The sequence below is a fragment of the Pinus tabuliformis genome, chromosome 5_1, assembly GCF_031772625.1.
Source record: "Pinus tabuliformis cultivar Carrire ecotype Pingquan chromosome 5_1, CPIR1, whole genome shotgun sequence".
Taxonomy (NCBI): Eukaryota; Viridiplantae; Streptophyta; class Pinopsida; order Pinales; family Pinaceae; genus Pinus; species Pinus tabuliformis.
Window position 1 is genome coordinate 520342333 of NC_142305.1, and position 19104 is coordinate 520361436.

The 19104-nt window shown below is 37.0% G+C and overlaps 1 pseudogene; it reads right to left on the minus strand.

Moving 5' to 3' along the window:
* Positions 1–17845: 17845 nt before the first annotated feature.
* LOC149165786 (BTB/POZ domain and ankyrin repeat-containing protein NPR1-like) lies at positions 17846–18477 on the minus strand (annotated as a pseudogene).
* Between the last annotated feature and the right edge of the window lie 627 nt (positions 18478–19104).

Below are 19104 nucleotides of genomic sequence, written 5' to 3' on the forward strand. Positions count from 1 at the left end.
GTTTGCATCCATGTTTTAGGTAGAAAATGGGCTTAATAATTGCATTAGACCTTCTCCACTGGAAAGAGATTTGAAAAATATTTCCAACGGTATGTGGAAGTCCATAAATGGATCTCAAGATCAAAAGTTATTGATAGACGAAGTAATGGTCTTGAAGTCCTTAGGAGCAGTACGAATTTCTGAATTTTAGAACAGGGAAGCAGGTTGAACATTGGATCCTTGAATTTTGAAACTTTGAAATTTCAAAGGTCGAAGCCTCGAGAGGTCAGACTATCGGAGATCAGAGATTTCGTAACCTCAATATAATTTCTTTTTGAGAAAGTTATGATCTGAAACCAGGGATCTGATTATCGTAACGTTGGAGCTTTGGGAGCTCGAAATGTTGGAAGGTCAAAATATCAGAGCGGGTTGAATATCGAAGAAGGCAGAATATGAGGGAGTAGGTAGAACATTGAAACCTCGAATTTTGGGAGGTCAGCATATCAAAACCTCAGAGGTTTAGAACTTCGGGTTTTTAGAACCTCGTAACTTCTATAAATTGATTTGTTTGAAAAATTTCCAGGGTTACAGGGAGAAGGGTTTACGAAGGAAATCGTTTGCAAAACCAAGGACCGAGGGACCCTTTCTCTCTCCTCAGACAGGACACATGGTGGCTATTGATTGGCCCTCAGGACCTAATAGTGGTAGATGACATCATCATGATGTGGTAGTATAGAGTACAAATGGCAGTCAGATTTAGCATTATTGGGTGGCCTAATGGGGAAAATCTTAGTGATACATGTCACCACTAAGGAGAAGCCACATGGAGATTATGGAAAGACCATGATGTCATCCAGGAAGTATATTTCAAATGTTGGAGTTTATTAACTCCTCTCTAATTGAAATTTAAGAAAGAATCTAATACAGGGGGCTTCCGATGTGACTAGCATTTGTTCATGGAGACCCAAAGAACCAAGGGCGTAGAGCAAGGCTTAGCACATAAAGTGCTATGAAGAATATTAGAAGTTGGAGATTTCATATCTCCTCCGTAATTGAATTTCAAGAAAGTCTCAATATGAGGGAGCTCTAATGATGATTGGCACTTGGTCATGGATCCCAAAAAGAACCAAGGCCAAATAGAAAGTATACAAGGAGAAAGGACCCTGGTAGAATTATGAAGGGATTAACACCTAAATGCTATGACACTGGTCACAACACCCAATCCTATGGTGTAAAACAATGAGAGAGGAAAAAGGGGCTAAAGGTGAATCAGAATCTCACAATTTCATAATGTCACCTTAATAAAAGTTATAATATGTGGAGATCCAATATTGCAGTACAGAGGAGTATGATAGATGTATGAGTCGGCAGCTAAGAAGTAATTGTGCACAGAAGAGTTGGTAGATGGAGTAATAGAGACAAAGATAGAGATAGTTGGGTCAAGGAAACAAGGACCATGATTATGCAAGATGATTTAAATGGGGCTTGTCTCGAGTTGAAGTAAGCTACCTCTGATCTCCCATGCATGCCTCATTGAATTGAATGAAGATTAGACCCTCGAGGACATGAGATTGATTACAGAAAGAATAGAGCCATACTAGAGTACATTTTGAGAATTGCAATCAAATGAATAAGCATGGAGAGCCTCATTGGAGTGTGTAGGTTGACTGAGGATTTATTTCTCAGCATGGAAACTCTTAGGAGCCCATTCCTAATGTTTAATGTGGTTGAAGAGATCAGGTAGTTTGATGCAACAGTAACATGGACAACCATGCAGGAGTAATCTTAGGTAGCATGAATGGTAGGATAATGGTTAACGAAGAGAGCATTGTTCCTTGAAATGTAGAGTAACAAAACATAGGAGCGCAGTTGAGAAAAGTCGGGGAATACAATATTGTTGTGTCAGCTGAAGAGTGCGGAGTTGAGTATGAGAAAGTGGTACGAATGGCCCAAGTGTTTGAATTGAGACAGAGCTTTTATGAGGGTTTTAATTAGAGATGAAGGAGAAGCAAGGAGCACAATTCATAGGAGAACTGTAGTGGATTAGATTTGTATTTCTATGTATATGTATTTCCCCTTTTTTTAGTTTGAAAATTGTATGAAAGGTAGAACAATGGCTAGAGAAGGTGGTGGCCTGCATTCATAAGAGGTTAGTGCCTCTTGGAAAGTAGGTTCTTTCTATATTAAGGGGGTTGGTGCCTCATATGAGGGGTGCTCACAATTTTTTTATTTAATTAAGTAGGTGCTTAATTTTCATCATAAAAACAAACAAATTGGTGGTTTTTTCCCGTTGGGTTTCCACGTAAAAAATACCTCGTCAATATGTGTATGTTTCTCATGTGATGGATTGCATGTACATGTGAATGCCTTATCTTGTTGTTCATTTGTATTGTGTATGAACGCTCTCACAAGTAATTGACAATAGAGGAAACAATTCAAGACCTATTCATAAAATGTTTTAAGAACCTCTCTATTATTGATTCAACACACACCCCCCCCCCCCCCCCCCCCCCCCCACCCCCCTCAGTAATTCCTTATTCCAACACATCGTATTCACCTAATGCTTCATTTTCTCACAACGTGTATGTTTCCTTATGATGTCCACATATGCACTTTAAAAGATCTTTGGAATTTGTGTACTTGATGAGTTGTTCTTAACTAACTTATGAATTTTGAATGCCTCCATAATGTGATTTCCATTTAGACATTATATCTCCCCAAAAAGTATGGAATTTCATGCTGTTACAAATGGAAACACTCCTTCCATATTTGTTTAGAAATATAGTTATACAAACTTTTCTTTATGCTCATGTTAGCTCATAGTCCTCAATGCATTTTTACAATGGGTTGACATTAATATCGATTATTAAAAGGTTGCTTCCTATATCTTGGATTTTAAATATATCTTTCGCACATATGGGAGATATGCCCTTTTGATTGTGCATAAATGAGAATCTCTAGTGTTTTTCTTTAACTTTCCTTGCATATCAAAATCATAATAAATGTTAGTAAGATTGTGTAATAAAATGTAGGTTTTACAAACTTAAACATTAAGGTTTTAAGAGTTTAATAAATAATAGATTAGAAAATGGATTAGTTAATTTTGGAGAATCTAATATGAGTACTTCCCCAAATTCTAACATGATCAGGGTGCCTTGCAGGGTTTCTTTATAGAATTGTGATTAGTGCAATTTATAGAGATTGAATAGTCAATCTTGAAAGTAGTTGTGAAACTTTCCCTCAACCAATTTAACATCTGAGCACATGGATGAAATTGACGTATCAAATGTTATTAACAAATTATGTTATTTCTTATTCATGGTAATACCCTTGAAAATGTTAAAGTATGCTCATGAAACTAAAATGAAGGATGTACCATAGATGATGATGATCAAGTGACAACATGATTGAGGTTCATATTCATAATCATGATTATCTAGGTTTTCAAAACATATGAATTAAGTATTTCTTAAAAAACCCTAATGCATTAGTGTGGTCAAGTTCCGAGGTAATTCAAGAAGAATAAAGATAACATGAACCGTTTTAAGTGTGAGCATTGATAGGGTTTGATATAAATGGGTCATGGGGAGATTGACGATTTTGAAACATGATCACAACCCTTATGGCCTTAAGCAAGTAGAGGGGGCCTAAAATTTTGGATATGCCCAAAAATTTTGGGTGTTATTGTAGCAACTACAACAATTGGTGAACCGCTAGTAGAATCTAGCATCTATACCCATACCCCTACAATATATTGAGTCTTGATAATAGTGCAAGGAAGTATTGAGTAGACATTATGGGTGCTCCTAGGGTTACTTGACCTTTTACAAACATGCCCTTCGTTTATGTCCCAGCTAGATCTTGTCAATCTTTAGAGGCTAAAACAAATCTCACACATGTAAGTCTTTAATGATGATGCAGGAAACATGATAAAGGGATTATTTTATTCAGAAATTTAAAGTGAGTTTATGATGTTGTTCCGCTACCAACATGCTTATTCAGTACCCTGGTGGAGTCACTCAAGGAATATCAAACATTTCTTCGCTACTAGTAGGCCTGTTTGGTACCCCAGAAAAGTCGCTTGCATCACCTCTATGTGCATGAAGCATTTCTTGATCCATTACCCTTCGTTTGATCCATTTCACTTTAGTGTGAACATTGGCATCATTTATTAAGGGTTTATTTTTGCTAGGGAAGATGCACGATCCTGACTTATTTTACAGGAAAGAGAGGTTATTCCTTGTTTGAAAGAAACTGGAAGATTTTTTTATTTTAGATTTTTCTCTCATGTCACACTTATATATATCATCTTCGATAGACAGGTGTCATAAAAATAATACCTTTGAAAAAATCAAGACCATGTTAGACATAGTTTTCAAGTTATACATATAGTTCATTTGAATTGATTAGGGTTCCCCAGGAGCACCTATTCGTATTTCCCTTGTTAATGAGTCAAACTCATAGGAAGGATGATTAGGACATTGTTTTAATGACCATATCTATGAGAGGTTTCCTATTGGAGCAACCATCATAGCCACGTACCACCATTACAGTTAGGGTTTCAAAATTAGGGAAAAGTGACCAAAGAATCTCTTCTAGGGTTTCATCAACTGCAAAGAGGGACAAGAAAAGCTCATCATGACATGCAAGGTTTACAGGAAGCAAGGCTTGAGAAGGCTCATGCAGTGGAATGCAACTTAGAGATAAAATGGAATGTTATGTCAACAGTGAATGTATACTATGAAAGGAAATGAACACATGATGTAATGCAATAGACATAACTACATGCACTAGAATTTAGCATAATGCAATGTGAATGAAAGGAAACAATCCATGCAATGCTTACGTAGACTATTTGTGAATGCAATGAGAAAATATGAATGCATGATAAATGCCTAGTTTCATGCAACAAAATAACTACCTGCAAAAAAGAAGCACAAAAAAATCATATCTAAACCCTAACTAGCTTAGACAAGCAAACCCTAACTAGTCAACTCTAGCAAGTAAAGCCTAATTAGCTAACCTTGAACTAATCTAAACCTAAAACCCTAATTTAACTAGAGAGGAGATTGATTCATAAATTAGACTTCCAATGCATCCATCGCAGCAATTCCCAACCTGTAAAGACAAAGAGGTTAATGATCATAACTAGTATAAAGTATTGTGCATTTTTTTTTTACCTATAAAACATGCACAAGAGAAATAAGGTCACATCTACTGATAGGAAAGCATGCTAGAAAAGACTCTTCTAGAAAAGCTCCAACTCTATCCTCATAAACTGAATGATAAACTTGATAATTGTGATCAATTATCCATGATATTCATTCAATTGTGTTTAACCCTAAGTCAAGCATAAAGGAGATAAGATGTCACTTCCTTACAGAGGAATTCACCAAGTAGGATTCTTCAAAATGGTGGGAAGTCATATCATGATATTCAAGATGACCAATTTGAAAATCATGAAAATTTCTCAGAAATGAGCATTTATCCAAAACCCCAATTTTAGAAACCCGAATTTGGGCCTATTCATGGATTTTGTAAAGGATGTGAGGACCTGACATAACCATCAGTGAGAGTCGAAGTGCCTCACCGTCCTAAAAGAAATATGAACCTACAAAAGGTATATCATTGAATATGGGTGGATTTGTGAGATCAATATATGAATGCATATGGTCATAATAAACTATGATAGGAAAATCATCATTGAATATATTTTTGGTTCAATCAAATGTTTGAGTATTAATAGATTAGCAGTTCGAAAGATCAGATTCTACTAATTTCGAATATGAATATGAATCATCCATATGAGTCTCTCGAAAGAGAGGATCATGTGATGTGTTCCCTCACATACAATAAATTGTAAGAATGCACCAACTTGTATCTAATCACAACCTGCACCAGCTAGGCAAGAACCATAAAGATTTGAAGCAATAGCTGGATTCCTTTCTTCAACAAACAAATCAGGGTACAAGGAATGATGCATCTCCAAATATTTCAAAAATGAGCTTTGAACAAGTGAGATGGTGTTGAGAGGCGAATCACACAATGAAACCCTATTTTTACCTAGTTCAAGGATCTCTTTAGGATCATGAGAACCTAACATAACCATCATTGGAAGCTGAAGTGCCTAAACTTCCTGCTAAGTCCCTGAAATTTTGAAAGGTGAATCATCAAATTTTGGTGGCTTTGTGAAATCAACAAGTGAAAACAAATGACTATCATTAGCAATATCAATGAACACAATATTGACTAGGTGATAGTTATCAAAGCCATTGATTGATAAGATTGGGCGTCTAATACATGAGACTCTTGAAGGATTGAGGATAAAGACGAATCGGCCAAAAGACTTCCTTGAACTTTTCGAGATGTAGAATATTCCTCTTTGCCTAATACGAATTGCATATGGAGAAGATCATGAACAAAAGATTTAACGTTTTCGTCTTCACATTGAGAGGCAACATCATTATGTACTTGATTGCAATCAGAACCAACAAGATATAGGTTTAAAGAGTATGGAGACACCATTAATGTAGTAGACACATGAAATAAAGCAGGGTATGGAAGATGAAATAACTCAAGTGATGAGAAATAATTTCCATCCAAATCTGATTCAATACTAGAATCCTACACATAAGTGTCATCTTGAGGAAGAAATGAATCAACATGCATGTTTTGCTCTGTGGAGTTGATAGGACATTGAGCTTTATTTGAGAAAATACTTAGGTCATTGCAAACAAGTGAATGAGGTAGCATAATATGAAAAATTCAGGAATAGATTTCGACAGATGTCTCATGAGCTCAAGTTAGGTCTCATCAATAAGGAGAGGTGTTTAACCAACTTGATTTTCATGTTGTTCAATTTCAACAGGATGTATGAGAGTTTTGAAAGAAAAATAACTTTATTCATTTTCCTACAAACACTCTTCATTACCTTGATGGTTAATGAAAAAAAATTCATTAGGTAACGAAGTTGCAGGAGGATGAGGAATTTCACAAGTAGTTGTTTCCTCCCCAGAGGTTTAACATTTTTCTTGACTCACAGAAATGGGCAAGACAATGTTAGGGATACGATTTTGTCGATTGGAAACTTGTAGATTATTATGATGAACCTTAGAATCAGGATTCGTTTCAGATTGAAATTGTTGCAAAGAAAGAAGAACCAATCATTGAAATTTCTCACTCAAGCACATCCAATCCACGTCTCTTTTGGATAATTCAAAAAAATATGAACAAACCTACCAATTAAATCTGCTAATGATTCTTCAAGTTTCGTTCTAAGCTGATTTATCCTTTTAAATGGATATTGATACTCGTACTTTTCAAAATCTTGATGAAGCTCGCTGATGAGTTACTCGAAGAAATAGATAGAAGCAGTTGGTAATGTGTGGCACCAATTCATGACACGACCTTCAAACGCAAGGGTGCAAAATATTCCCACAATATATTTACAATGTATTCTATTAGAGTGATAGAACTTGATAACTTGGCACATCTTTCCAAATACATTTTTTCAACCCTCATCTTTAAACTTAAACTATGACAAATCATAAACTATTTCCACATGCACTGAAAGATTGAATTTTAGAAAAAAAAACCAGAATAAATATTTGGGAGGGATCCATTTCGAGATACAATATTAAATGAAAGGCTCCATGGGCTCAAATAGTGATTTGGCCCTCCTTCTAGCGCCAAAAATATGTTGATTGTTAGGAATGTACTGCCAACATCTAGAGGGTCCCCTGGTATGAATTCCTAATTATACTTCACATTATTTGGGATAGGAGCCCCATACGATATGTAGGCCCAACTTCCATCATGTTGGTTTCACTCCTAGATAACAAATGAGGAGATGTTAGAGCAAAAACAAGAATGGAATGCCTAGACAATTAGAAGAAGGTCAACCCAAGATTAACAAATTGTAGAGCAAGATACATGGAAGTAACAAGAAGAAGAAGAGGAATTCCATGAGAAGGATCAATGAGCTAAAATCATCTCAAACATAAATGAACAAGAACATGTCGAAGGTTAATTAAAAATTAGTTCGCAATAAGTTACCGACATGGGGTGGATTAAGTAAGCACAAATTCAAAGTGAACATGAAATACATAATCTAAGAATGAGTTCATTAACATATGCCCACATGAAATAACACATACAAACATGATGGAAACATAAGAGAGCTAGTACAACCATCATAAAGATACACGGGAATCCATATTCAAATTAAATAACTTCTCATTAATTCTACTACGAATATAAGTACAAGTCTTACAAACCATCAAAACCCAACAATGTAACATGGACTGCTCATACCACTATCCAGGGAAAAACCCTAGCCTCACTACCACTGACCCTCATAGCTGCCAAGATCTGAATGCCTCTAGCTTCTCAAGCACAAATTATATCTAATCCTATCTCCTAGATCTAGTGCTGAATTCCATTCCAAATGAGGCATGAGGGTAAATTTATATAGGTGAGATGATTGTTCACCTACCATGACTTTTCTCCTACCCTCATGACTCTTGAATTTCCTAACTGCTCTCTTATGTCTAATGAATAATACATGCCCAATTGATCTTAACATAGCTATTAAAATCATGATGGGAAATATTTACGTTATGATATAAGATACATGAGAAGAAAAGAGATGCTTACCTGAAACCCTAGTGCATTTTCTGCCAATGTCATTGCAAAGTCATGGAGGCTAGCATGAGATAATGGGAATGTTTTAGTGTTCATTTTTGTATTTTATGTTTGTTTTCTTGCTACTTGTTACATAGTAATTTTTCACTCTCCTGTCACTCCCTGTTCCTGATCCTAGAGAACCCTAGTACTGACTACTGTGTTATACTTTCACCATGAAACCTATGCTCTTCCATCCCTTGAAGTTTGAAGAAAGTAGTCCCCACTCCCTTCAGAACATTTCCATAGAATCCTTCTTAAAAGCTAATTTTTAAGATCAACACTCTTTCCCAGCGTCTCACCCGTGTTGATGGATGATTTTTACACTGTGACCCATGCCGATCAGCGCTATTGTTAGCCCAATATCTACATCGATCTACTTCTGGAAATTTTTTCGAAAAGGAAATGGAGTTTCATGTCTAGAAACTTCTAGTGGTGATGCGTTGGATGTTTGTTTGGTTGGATAAGGGCTGAGAACTCCATATAAGGTTCTTAGCCCCTTAAAAGTGGACCTTCCCAAGGAGATAAGACCATCTTCCCCCTTGAGTGGATCTCATTCTTATCCTCCTTTCCCTATATAAACCACTTCCTCTTACCCTTTTTGGTTAGACAATGCAACACATAGTGAAAGTGGTGGAGAGATAGAACCAACTGCAAAATTCTAAAATCTTTAGCTTTTGATAGAAGAAGATTAGTCTTACATGACAAAAGACTAGTCTTTGGTAGCTAAAGCATGAGGAGAGAGAGTTAGAGCTTGGAAGCCATTTCATGTCAAGCTAGAGGAGGAAAAGAGTGTTGAAAGGGCATGCAACAGAACTTGGATATTACAAAGGAGATCTCCAACATGAAGGCTTCAGTTGTATTTCTCTTTGAAGTTTATTTGAATACAACTAATGGTTTATTTCCTATATCAAGTGTAATATTACATTTGATAGCTCAGAACTCCTTGACCTTTTAAGTAGATTGGATTTGATTTTATGCTATCACGTTTGTTGTTGTTTCGTGCATGTTTGTTTTAGGTATTTGAACAAAAGGAATGAAAGGAAGCTGGAGCAAGGAAGCAAGATCACCATCAAGTGGATTAATGTTATAAGAGGTATACCTCTTATTCGATTCTAATCTAAGGAAATTTAAATTAGATTGTCTTATTTGTGGCTAGACCCACTCTCTTGGGCTAGAGGGACTGTCTCTGTCCATAGGGAGGATACTCCTACACCACAAATTGGTGACTCCACAAGGGAAATACATCTCCTTTTCACCACTCTGTGTTTTCTACTTGTGTGTCTAGTTTGTTTATTTATGGTCTTCTGGATCTATATTAACATGTTTGAAGGCATACAAACATTAGCCCACCCTCTGATGTGTTAAGTCTGGCCCTATGTGCAGTTCTTTTTTATTTTTTCTTTGAATCCCTCAATCCGCGCTAGTTTCAACCAAACATTTGCATTGATCAGGTCAATCAACGCTAGTTTTAGCCTGACAGTCATGCCGGTTTCCCTTTTGAGCACTAGTTTCAGCCAAAAGGTCATGTTAGTTCCTGAGTTAAGAAAAATTCAGAGTTTCTCCCATTCCAGTGCCAGTGTGTCTTGACCCTCATACGCTCTTCTTCCACCTAGAAGTGACTAGGATGTTTTTTTTGCTGGGTTTAATTGATTTATTGGCTTGAAGCTTCATTGCTTGATTTTTTGAGTTTTTTGGATATTTTCTATGACCTTAGGGCATCTAGGTCAATTACCGTTCATTTGTTTGTTTACTCATTGTGTCAAGTTTCTGATTTACTGATTCATTTAATCCATCTTTCAGTTGGAACATCTTCATTGCTTCATTTTAAATTGAATGAGTGAAAGAATCTTGTTTGTTCTCTTATTTCGAGTGTCTCTTTTCGCTTTTCAAGCATATATTACATCACTTGGTTTGTTGATTGAAGCATTTATGTTTTTGGTTTGTTTGATTCAGGGAACAAGTTTATTTTAGTTTCATTTATCATGCTTTGGATTTGATCGATGCTTGTTTGTTCAGAATTGTGAAAATTTTCATTAAAAATGCTCTATGTGAAATATTCATTTTTGCATTTTATGAAAATAAGAACATCATTCTAGTTTACTTAAGCGAAAATATTGCATTATTAGCATCAACTAGAAGCTAGAATTGCATCATCATAAGCATTGGAAATGAAATGAAACTTCTTTTGTTGTTAAGGGAAGATTAAGTGCATTTAATACATGCATTAGTGAAATATTTTATTCTATGATTGTTGCATTCGTTGTGTGCTCTCTATCCCTCAATTAGTGTTAACTTTCATCAAAGAAAGATTTCTTTTCTCATACAGATGCAGATAGGAGTTTTCAAATGGCAACGGTAGGGCCTTGGAATTGAAACCTAATTCAAGATCAACCGTTAAAATTTATTGAATTAACCTAAGGAAGCATTGAAACTTAACACTCACATTTAGTGGTCTAGGCTAGAGACGTGTTTCGGCGTCTTTAAACATAGCAACTGTCGTTTTCTTCGGCATTAGACATCTCTAGTATGGACTTGTGATCCCCATACCGTCGCGTATATAAAGGGATACCCCACTAGGTTTGCAATCCTTTATCCATAGGAAACTGAGTCTACCACTTTGTAAACATGATACACTGAACACAACATTCGGGGAGATTGCCTACTCATACTTTTTAGTTCACCAGGAGGTATTCTGCAATTCATAGTTACCTGGTAATCCCTTTTGCCTAGATTATCCTAAGTAGTCATTTTGGTCTTTTTGACTCTTTAAATTTAAAATATCATCAAGCACTTGTCCTTTCGAGCTCGCTAAATCTGAAAGTGACTAGAGTCACCTTTCATCCTTTTCTCGACTCTTAAAATATGAAAAGGCAAAGTTTTGTTTCAGTGTCTTAAAATTGACTACCCACGAAATATTCTTGGTAAAAGTTATCTTCCTTAGTGATTCCTTAGGGTCGATTCCAATGGCAACATTTCCAAAGTCTACTAGTCAAGGATTCCTCTCAGATGGGAATCCTGGTCCTTTTCCTTCTTTTGGAAACGTTGGTGTTCCTTATATGGCAACATTGTCCCTCCCTGAGTTAACCATTGGTTTACTTATATGGTTATTTTTGACGTGGGTGGTCCCAAGATTCCCAACTCCTGCCCAACCATCTCCTTCATTTGAACCACATCATGTTGGTTCTAAGGTTGACCTCTCACCTTCTTCCCCTATTTCTTCACCTTCCTCTTCTACTTCACCTAGTGAAAGTTTGAAATCCAGTAACTAGGAGGCTAAGAAGAAGAAGAAGAAGTCATATAAGCGAGAGGAAAACCGTGTTACTGTTACTCCAAATGCACCTCCCGTAGACAAACCTTCTGATCCTCCATGGAAGGTCAGATTCTCTTGCAGGCTATGTAAGGGTGACCATCTTCTTCAAGACTATCTTGGCATTCCCAGAGTCTTAGAGGTATGGTCTCAAGACCTGAATCAACCATCCTTGTCGACCTCTGGAGATCGTGTTGATGCTACACCTTCAACCAATGATGGTAAAAATAAGGAAAGTATTAGATTCCCCTGTAGGTTATGTGAATGGAAGCATCTTCTTCACCTTTGTCCTTTTATGGTTAAAGCTTCCAAAACTTTGGAAAACCTTACAGCTCCTCAACCCCAACTTCCCGTTGGTTATTAGAGGGTTTCTTCTAACTCTATCCTACTTGGTAAAGAGATTGACTTGGATTCATCTCTTGCCCATCCTGCTCTTCCTAAGTATGACTCTCTTGTGTCTGTTCCCAACCAACCATTGGTTGAAAACAGTGTCGACTTGGATCCACCTTCAGTTGTTCACTTTGTTCCTGAAGAGAGTCGTGATCATACTACTCATGTCTTCTTATCTCCTCAGGTTCTCATGAATTGAAGAGTGTCCCTCCTGTCTCAGTCGTTTTGGAGAGTCATTCTCCTATTCTTGTAGAGAATGGAGGGACTCATATGATACCCCCACCAGGTAGTTCTGTCGTTTCTTTTGATTGGAGTCAATTGACTACATTCTGCCTTCCATCTTATGTGCCTTTCAAAATCACAGTAAAGCCTCCAATATGGTAGTACATGGCATTGTGTTAGATGAAGGTACATTTGTTAGCATCATGTCTTCTACTACTTGGCAAGCTTTGGGTTCCCCACAGCTTGTGCCTGTCACCTAGAATCTGTTGGCTTTCAACGAAGGAACCAGTCAGCCCTTAGGGATCCTTCCGAAGTTCCCTATTACTTTGGGAGGAAAGACCGTCTATATAGATGTGATGGTAGTCCACGGTCCCTTAGATTTAAATCTTCTCCTTGGACGCGACTATGTTTATGTCATGGGAGCTCTTGTTTTGTTTTACACACGAAGGGAGAATAGTGACCATTGATCAATTATCATTCATTGTTCACCAGATGGCTCCAATCCTACCATCATCCCCTATCGGTTCTCATTTTCAAGAAGTACCCTCCCTGCCATAGGTCAATTATGCGGCTACCCTTTCCATCTCGACATCCGTTGATGATCAAGCATATGACATGGTACATTATTTATTGGGGGCATTGGAACCTAATATGTCATTTGTACCAGTTTACATGTGCTCCTCCCAGAGCGTAGTTCTCCTATCTAGTGAGGACCTCTTGGGGGCCATGTTCTCATATGGTCCATGATCATCTATTACGAGGATAGTTCTTTTTTTGTGTCAACCTCATTAAAAAATGAAACATCATACGAGGATAGTTCTTTTTCTATGTCAACCTCGTTAAAAAATGAAACAAAGTGTCGGAGCATGGTCCCTAGTCTTGTGTCAAGCTCCTTAAAAAATTGAAACAAGGAGTCTCGAGGATAGTTATTTTACTGTGTCAACCTCGTTAAAAATTGAAACAACTCCCTTTTCCAAATCGATTATTTGATTAAGATCTCGTCAAATTCTAGTCGAGTCTTTCCTTGATCTCGAAAGTGAAACTTCGTTCCATCCACCTTTTAGCAACCCGATGTCTACTTCGATGAATGAAATGAAGTTTTTGGGGCATGTACCTCGGCTCTCATCATGCTGGGGGCATGCCATTTTTCATCCAAGCATAGTTTTTCGTTTCAAGCTTGTGTAAACATGAAACTAAATCCAAGCATAATTTTTCATTTCAAGCTTGTGTAAACATGAAATCAAATCAAAGCATAGTTCCACGTGGTTTAGTCTTGTATAAAAATGAACCCATCTCCATTTTAACCCTTGCGATTGCCATTTTTATAAGCCTCTCCCGTCAGATAAGCCTTGGTTTTTTCTCCATTCCATCGCCACTATCTCTTTGGCTGATCATTCACTTTCACTTAGTTGTTTTACCCTTTCTTGAGGAACCGCAGTGGTGAGTGGTTTTACTAACCAGCCTCTTGACCTCTTAGTTTTTGAGTAGTTCCACCACAACCAGAACCAGTTGCTACCCTTTATACCACTCGTTCCTCTAGGATGAGTCACCTTTAAGCTCTTTTCTAACTCGTAAAAAATGAAAATATTGCCGAGTATTTTTCCCTTTTAAACTCATTAAAGAAAATAAAAGCAAGGAGTCTGCTTTAAGCTCTTTTCTGACTCTCAAAACATGAAAAGATTGTCAATCTCTTGTCGTTTTGACCTCGTAAATAGTTTTGAAACGTCATTTACCCAGTATACATTTACCCCTTTTTCGGGCTAGGATAAACTATTTAGGAAAAAGGAATACCTTAGTCAAACATGACTAGGAGGTTCCCTTGAATATTGTTTTCTACCTTTTCAAGCTCAAGAGACAACTTTACGAAAAGGAACCTTTTGGAGTTTTCTTTTCCATGTCTTTTTCAAACTCTCTAAACAAGAAAATTATACCGAGTTTTTCCTTTGTCGGACTTGTTAAAATATTAAACGACATAGGACTTGTTATTATGACGAGACCAAGCATATCCTTCCTAGGGCTCCTAAAACTTACTAGGATGGATCCATTTGAAGGATGGACTTATATTACAAGCATATACTATCCACATCAAGCTTGTGTAAAAATAATTGGGGTACTCGCTAGAAATGGTGGGGAAAAATTGGAAGTATTTCATCAGTTGTATTATTCACTTGAGACAGCATGTCGCTCTTGAACATTGACACTCATCTACTATTTGTGTCAGGTTTTGTGACATCCTCACTCTATCACTTGCCTCCCTAGATTTTGGGTTATCCATTTTAAACCTCTCATATGATCTCTACTGCGTCACCATGACCTTTGATCCTATGATGTCAAATACTGCCAAAATCTGGAGTCATGTCATCCACATGTTCAAGAAAAGTCTTCCTACCTGTACATTGTCTGATCATATGTCACCATCTTGGATTACTCTCATTCATTATGTTTCTCGTTTCGTGTCGAAGATGAATCATTCATTATGACCTTACTTTGATAGATCACTTCCTGTTGATTTCATCTCATTATATAGGAAGTTGACTAAAACTCCCTTTCAGTACCTTAGAGCTTGCATGCCTCAATGGCAAGTTCTTTGCACTTGATGATAGGTTCTCATCATTGGCCTTCGATTGAATGATTTCACGAGTGTTTGGCTTCAGTTCCTTATTCACACTTCATGAATTGTACTGATAGTACCTTGACAGCCATTGACATTATGGGTGGTTTCTCTCACGTTTGTTAACGGTTGACATCATTCGTCGTTAATCAAGTGCTTCTCTAGCATGTTCGACTTCAGCACGTCTATTCACATGTTAGAATTTTTACTTTGATCGGGTCGTGTTGGAGCGCAAGACCCTGGGCTTAGATAAAAAAAGTCCAGGTTGCAAGGAGTGATGAGTCATTCATGATTATATACATGATTCTTTAGATGGATGGTTGCGACCATGCCATGGGTATCATTTTGATCCTACTCAGTTGAATGGTTGTGACCATACCATGGGTCTTTTCATTTTGATCCTCTCTATGCAGATGGTTGTGCCCATGTCGTGGATCTATTTCATATGATCCCTTCAGTCAGATGGTTGCGTCCATGCCGAGGATCCATGCACATGATCCTTTTCTTGATGGATAGTTGCGCTTATACCATGGATTCATGTATTGTTATATGCCTCTCATGTTTATTAGGCATGATTATCGGATTTCAGATATGTACATGTATATTTGAGTTGTAGGTCTTCTGATGCTAGTATTCCAAGTCCTTGCTCTGTCTTAAAGCATTTTAGTCATCGCTCTTAGCTTTGACTTCATGTTTTAGGGGGCATCTATTACACAGTAATTTGTCACTCTCCTATCACTCCCTGTTTCTGATCCTGAAGAACCCTGGTAGTGACTATTGTGTTATAATTTCACCATGAAACCTATGCTCTTCCATCCCTTGATGTTTTAAGAAAGTAGTCCCCACTCCCTTCAGAACATTTCTAGAGAATCCTTCTTAAAACCCAAATTTTAAGATCAACGCTCTTTCCCAGTGTCTCACCTGGATCGATAGCAGAGTTTTACACTGTGACCCACACCAATTAGCACTACTGTTAGCCCAATACCCACACTGGTCTACTTTTGGAAAGTTTTTATAAAAGGAAACAAAGTTTCACGTCTAGAAACTTCTAGTGGCGATGTGCTGGATGTTCGTTTGGTTGGATAAGGGCTGAGAACTCCATATAAGGTTCTTTCCCCCTTAAAAGTGGACCTTCCCAAGGAGATAAGACCTTCTTCCCCCTTGAGTGGATCTCATTCTTATCTTCCTCTCCCTATATAAACCACTTCCTCTTACCCTTTTTGGTTAGACAATACAACACAGTGAAAGTGGTGGAGAGATAGAACTAGCCACAAAATTTTGAAATCTTTAGCTTTTGATAGAAGAAGATTAGTCTTCGATGACAAAAGACTAGTCTTTGGTAGCTAAAGCATGAGGACAAGGAGTTAAAGCTTGGAAGCCATTTCATGTCAAGCTATAGGAGCAAAAGAGTGTTGAAAAGGCGTGTAGCAGGACTTGGATACCGCAAAGGAGATCTCCAATGTCAAGGCTTCAGTTGTATTTCTCTTTAAAGTTTATTTGAATACAACTAATTGTTTATTTCCTATATCAGGTGTAATATTACATTTGATAGCTTACAACTCAACATTTTAAGTATATTGGATTCGATTTTATTCTATCACGTTTGTTGTTGTTTCTTGCATGTTTGTCTTAGGTATTTGAATGGAAGTAACGAAAGAAATTTGGAGCAAGGAAGCAAGATCACCGTCAAGTGGATTAGCGTTATAAGAGGTAGGCCCACTTATTCAATTCTAATCTAAGGAAATTTACATTATATTGTCTTGTTTGTGACTAGACCCACTCTCTTGGGCTAGAGGGATCATCTTTGTCTGTGAGAAGGATACTCCTAGACCACACTACTGCACCTACCATCAAGGTTGACACAATGCCTTGGGCTGCCACATGGTTCCAATTTGTTTTCTAGTTGAAATCCTCGTTTTTGAGCCTTTAACTCGATGCCATCCTCCCTTCTTGTATCTTATTCTTTACAATTTGGTTGAAGGAGATTCAATGAGATTTAACATTTCCTTTTTAAAAGGTATAGTGCTTTTAAAAAATTGATGGTGTTTTTATATGCTATTGATGCCCTTGTTGTCTAAGATGTCGTGTCTAAGAAGTACAATGTGAGACCGTTTCACAACATCAATCTGGAGAGCACATATAACCATTGATTAATAATCAAAACAAATATATTTTAATGAAATAAGGAGAAAATATCACAAATAGTAATAGGTAAGAATTTATAGCCCTAAGATATCAGCCTTAATATGCTTAGTCCTCCATAATCATTTTTAAGTATCTTGTGCCTACTCAATATTTATTTTGGATGTATATGTGAATTTGACCTTGGGTTGGTTTAATGTAATGAATAACCATGATTTTTGTGCTACTACATTCTTCACATATTATTATTTCTAATCTTATGGTTCCTTTTATATTATTTCTTTATGTGGCCGTCTTTATTTCCAATTTTCCTTGACATATCATATGAATCTGGTGAGTGTTACTTGGTTCCATCTTAGCCCTTAGTGGATTCCTACTTTCTTCCTGTTCCAGTATCTAAATATATAGTATGTCCTTGGGATATTCCTTGCCTTCATATATGGTTCGACAATAATCTATAGCTCTTGTTAGCCTCTTAGAGATATGAAGTGTTGTTCTCTTGTCAAAATTCAATCATAAGGGTGAGCTCCTTCTTTCAAGAGTGCCCTGATTGTTGCAGGTTCCCTGCGCATTGCTTCTATGTGAAGGACAATGAAATCTCTTGGGTTTTGAGATTAACATCTACACATCCAAGCTCCAACAACTCTAATTTTATCTCTGGATCAAATGTGCTACCACATAATGAAAGGCATGTCCATCATCAAATTTTTTCTTTCCTTGCCGCTCTTGCAATAGTAATTTAACCAATTAAACATTATCAGAGTCAATTTCTCTCTGAATTATCTGTATATTTTGTTGTGAACAAATTGGGAATGTTTCTACTCCCAAAATCGATCGGAATTCTTTATCTTTTTATGACTTCCTATGGGATTTCCTTCTCATGTACTACATTTTCAAGATCAAATCTTCCCACTCAATGAATACAATGAGTCAATAAGTGATCATTTCTAACCTCACAAACATTTGTTGCTATAAGAATGAGTATTACACACTTTATTTGAGCCCTTACAATAAAGTTTAAAAGATGGCATTGCGATAGGGAGACAAGCTCTGGGATCTGAAAGACATGGGATGAATACATCATCTCCATTGCAAAATACACTATAGGTTGACATGCGTCACACACTGGGATATTATCCATGCATATGCAAGATTCTATTGAATGTGCCTTCACCTTTCCACTGTGTAAACCTGAAGGCTTCATACCTAATATTTTCCTCTATTGTTGTATTTTGAGTAGTCTAAGTCGCATTTCTTCTTTCTCAACATTGGTTGCCAGTAGAGCATAGGTTGTAGGTCACATAGGAAGGTAGGATTCAAGATATCTAGGTTGCAAAAGAGGATAGGTATCACATGACACTAACTTTTCTAGGCGCAATTTTGTGGTTATGCAATTTTAGGGTTCAATACAAGTTATAAGTCACATAGTGGATCCATGTTTCTAGTAGTGGGTCTTCTACCTCACACAGGTTGTAAACTATGACTATGGCTTGGTTGTTGTAACATCCCTGGGTAAAAATCTATGTAAAAATATATATAAGACCACAGTCATGGGACACATATTCCAAGTTGAATGGTGGGAAAAATATCCTAGTGGGGTGTCACTTCGATTAATTATGGCTAAAGGAAATTGACAAAGGCAATGGAAAAGGCTTTGCAAAAGGAAAGAGGCATTAATTAACATTTATTTATTTAAATAATGGAAATTAGGAGAAAAGGAAGGTGAAAGGTCACAGGTTGCATGTGAGGAGGAAAATGAAGAAAATAG